The 4,527-nt window shown below is 52.5% G+C and overlaps 1 pseudogene; it reads right to left on the bottom strand.

The window, feature by feature from the left end:
* Positions 1-1,991: 1,991 nt before the first annotated feature.
* Positions 1,992-3,386, bottom strand: LOC138812018 (PPP2R1A-PPP2R2A-interacting phosphatase regulator 1-like; annotated as a pseudogene).
* Positions 3,387-4,527: the final 1,141 nt, after the last annotated feature.

Raw genomic sequence — 4,527 nt, 5'->3', positions numbered from 1 at the left:
TTTCTTTCCAGACAGCCTACATCAGGTTACAGAAACTGGCATTCAGCAAGCCCTAGCTAACTGCCATGGCCTGATACCGAGCAGGCTCCAGCAGGGGGAATGCACTTGCCTACCACTGCCCAGCTGTAAACAGCACAGGCAGGACATAGAGTCTGCAGGATTCCATGGCGGACTTCCCACCAGTGCACTCCCCTGGGAGGTAATCCAAGCCACCAGTGGGATCCCAGAGCCACCTGCCCAGATGCCCATGGACACCGTCAATGCCCTGGGTAAGGTTGCCCTCTCATCCTCGGTAGTGGTGAACCATCTGCAATATCACACCGTTCACCACTTCCTAGACCCTCCTAACTTCACAGCCCCTGCCCTACTCACCCCCCTCCATCTTGTTCCCTAATTACATTTGCCAACACATTCCCAACTCTTAATTAGCTCCAACTATACAAACGAGAGCAGAGTGTCTGGCTGAAAGAGTGTGGCTGTGGTCACACTAGTCTCACAAGCCTTCAGACTTAAGACAGAAAGTATCAACTTTGGTCTGTGGTTCACACAGGCCTCCTAGGGGAGACCCATGCAGGCCCAGCAGCTACTGTGAGCTATAGGAAAGGGGGACGAGAGAGGTGGAAAGGAATGTCTACTGAAATCTTCTCCAAAGCAGCCATAAAACAGTGATGGTGAAAAAAAAATTATGGCTGGTCTCATACTTGGCATTGCTGAAAAAAAGAACAACAAGTAAACACACACACACACACACACACACACACACACACACACACACACACACACACACACACACACAAATCCAGAACAGTGACTGTAGACTCATCCATGCAGCACCTGCAATTTGCCAACTGATCACTCACCTGAGCACAGTCAGGCTCTCTCTCTCTTTCTCTCTCTCTCTCTGTCTTTTTCATGCACACACACACACACACACACACACACACACACACACACACACACACACACACACACACACACACACACACACACATACACTCACAGTAACGCCCCTCCTGAGTTTGTTGGTTCCTCATCTGAAACAATTTATAAGCTGGAGCACGGGAATTCCCTTGTCAGAACCAGGGGCTCGACCCAAGGAAGCACCACTCTAATAATGCTGAACCACCCTGCCTCTCCCTTTCTCCAGGGCCAGACACTTTCCCTTGGGAATAACCAGCCATGACTCCCCATTCACCAAAACCCTAGGCCAGGGCTCTGGGTGAAGGAGTCCTGAGACAGGTGGCTCTTCAGAGCCTGGACTGAGAACAAGCATGAGATCATGGTGTACCCAGAGAAGTGTCTGACCAGGGGTGGGGGCAGTGTTGGGGAAATGGATGAGGTCCTAAAGGCTACATACACGGATGACCTTCCTACTCCAGCCTAGATGCTTCTGGGTGACTTGGTGGATTCTTGGGGAGGATGAGGAAACCAGATGGTCCTGGAGCACCAGCAGATGGTGGCAGAGCTGGGAAATGTGATCACCCTGTGAGTGCTGTTGAGAGCTGGAATGGGGGGGGGGGACCAGCAGGGTATACCTGTGTTGGAGGGGCGTGTTCTTCCCAGACATTCACCTTCTATCTGACCCCTAGTGCCCTCACCTCCCTATTGGGCTCTTCTGGGACCCTCTTCAGGGGAAAGTGTGACCGAGCACAAAATACAAGGGCTCACACAGAATGGGGGGCTATCTTCTTGTTTTTTAAAATCAAGGGATAACATATGTATTTAGACATATTAGCAGCGAAAAATGTATGCTACAACACACTTATTGGGAAAAAGTCTGAAAATATTACTACACTGAATTCAAGGGTATTCGCAGGAGACCTGACAGAGAAGTTCTCTAGAATATTTCAAGAAATTAAAAAGGGGGGGAGGGGAAGGGAAAGGGTCAAAAGGGAAATATCCTCAGTTTAATTGACAAAGTTCAGTGCTTGCTCAGACTTAATTTCTGTCTCTACCCTGCCACGTCCCCAAAAAGTTTCCAGATGAGTACATCACTTAGACGAAAGTTCATCTACTGGAATAAAGGGAGAGACCACTTGGGCAGGTGACACAGGAGAGTTGGTGGTAGTGCTGACTGTAGATGCTGAGTTACAAGAAGTTCCCGCATTGCTGCTGTTTCCATCCAGGGTATCTGAAGACACACACACACCAGGATCTGACAGCTGGGCCACGTCAGAAGAAAGCATGTTGGTGATGCCCTGGAAAAATCTCTTTGGCTGATACTCAGTTTCCATTTCACATTTTCTTTTCAATGGTCCAAGAACACTTAGTCTGATACAATTGATGGGACTCTGGTTTCTCTGGGTGGTAAATCAGGTCGTCGGGCTCGGGATGGGGCTTGGAGGCAATCCATTGCTACTCACAAAACTTTGCAAGGATGGTGAAAAGCACTGCTTCCCAATACCCCGGGTGGGTGACAGTGCTGTTGACACAGGAATAAAATCTATGCGCTTTGACGAAGCAGATTTTTCCACGTCGTTGTCAATAAGCCTGAAACTTTCCTCCCAGGAGTGGCTTATCTGCATTGCCGTCTGGACGCCGCGCTCATGGACCATCTCTTGGTTGATCAGGTCCATGCCCTCTCCTGTTTGATCTGGTGCAAGTCGCTGCTGTGCATGCAGATGGGGGAGGCCAGGAGCAGCAGGCCATGGCGGCCTGGGAATGTGGTGCTGTTCCGCCTGGTGCTAGGCGCCTTGGCCTGGAACATCGGCGAGGTGACACTGAGGCCTTGGATGAGGGGGGGACTGTTAGACCTCCAGAGGCCCCCTCTGCCGCCGCCGCTGCTGCAGCAGCCTCTGCCACCGCCACTGCCACAGCTGCCCTCCGTCGGACTCCTGCCGGGACCCGGAGGCAGCTCTGGGTCCAACTCATCTTCTCCTGAGCCAGGTAGGGGGGCAGGGAAGCGGGGGCGGTCCTTGGTCAGGCCTCGGGGACTCCCATACCCCGAAGTACAGGGAAGCCACCGCCACCACCGCCTTCTGGGGGACTATCTTCTGCATGCAACACATCCCCACCCCCAGAAAAAAGGAAACATCCCAAGAGGGCAGGTTTGGAGTTGCTGCTCCCCACCTCTGACTAAAGCCACCAGGTTCCCTGTGGCGCACCCTCTTCACACATCCCTGCATCTGCCTTTTTCCTGGGACACTGGCCAGGATGGGGGTAGGATTCCAGGATCAACATCCACTCTCCCACCCTCCACTCCTGGGGGGCATTTGTGGCAGAGTCAGGGCTGGCCTGCCTGGTGCTGGGGAGGCGAGTTTGGGACCCAAGAGGAGAGGCAGGTGTCATGGGTCTGGGTCCGTGGGGGGGGGAGGTCGTGAGGTGCAGACCCACGGGGCTTCCACTGGGGACCAGGTCTGGCTGCAAGGAAGCCAGGGGTGCACCATCGCTGGATGACTCCAAGAGGCACCACAGGTCCAAGGTGGCTGCAACCTGTTTCAAATGAGGTAGCACGGGGAGGGCAGGAGAAGGGGCCGGGGCAAGGCGGGCAGGTGGCAGGGCTGAGATTGCCCCCTTCACAGCTGAGCTCCTGGTGCAGGGGCCTTGGACTCAGGGCCTACCTGGCCTCTGAGCCTCCCTGAGACTGAGAGGGATGTGCCTGCTGTGCGGGCTTTGTGTCTTCGGTGCTCCTGGCCCAGACCTGTGCTCCTACAGCAGTGGAGGCCAGTCATGGATGCTGCCACCCCTGGTGCATGTGCCTGCTCTTCTCTGCTCTCTCTCTCTGTCCCCACTTCTTACCCAGGCTGCCCAGCCCCTGCTGCACAAGTATGCCAGCTCCCGTGTGCCCCTGTCTGCAGCAACTATGTGCCCCTTCAACCATTCCCTGTCCTCCTCTCAGTCACACTACTTCCCCACCTCGGCCATGCCCCCACCCCTGGCTTTGTACTGCCCTGACTCTGCCCTAAGGCTACCAGGCCATGGCAGAAGCAGCCTCACCTCAGCTCAGGGCTTTCCCCCAACCCAGGCAGCTGTCTGGGGGAATTGAAGATCCCCTCAGCCCAACCACTAGTGGAGACTTCTCCATCCACCCCACAAACCAAGCAGGTGCAAGGTAATGCTCCGAGTTTGTGTGTGTGTGTGTGTGTGTGTGTGTGTGTGTGTGTGAGTGTGTGTGTGTGTGTGTGTGTGTGTGTGTGTGTGTGTGTGTGTGTGTGATTGTCCTCTCAAGGACTCAGAACATTGAATCTTTTGGGATGACAGCACACAGCACACTTATAAAAATGAAAAGGCTTGGAAAAAATTATATTAAGTGAAGTAAGCCAAGCCCAAAGAAACATAGGTCCCATGGTTTCTCTTATTTGCAATATCTAGTATATGTATGAGTCAAGCAGAAAAGGTCAGATAATGTGATGTTAGGAAAATGAACCCTTAGATATGTATTTAAATGTTTTTTTTTTCTTTCATGCATTTGTTTCTAACACATTTATAAGATTATTTCTTTGTTGCTTTGTATGTCCCTCCCCCAAAGTATAACCCCTGTTTTCATGATATTTAATGTCGGTATAATTTGTGGAAGAGATGGGGAAA

The sequence above is a fragment of the Dipodomys merriami genome, unplaced genomic scaffold (assembly GCF_024711535.1).
Source record: "Dipodomys merriami isolate MVZ:Mamm:240054 unplaced genomic scaffold, mDipMer1.0.p SCAF_558, whole genome shotgun sequence".
Taxonomy (NCBI): Eukaryota; Metazoa; Chordata; class Mammalia; order Rodentia; family Heteromyidae; genus Dipodomys; species Dipodomys merriami.
The sequence above is the reverse complement of the archived record's forward strand: the minus strand, read 5'-3'. Positions and strand labels throughout refer to the sequence as shown.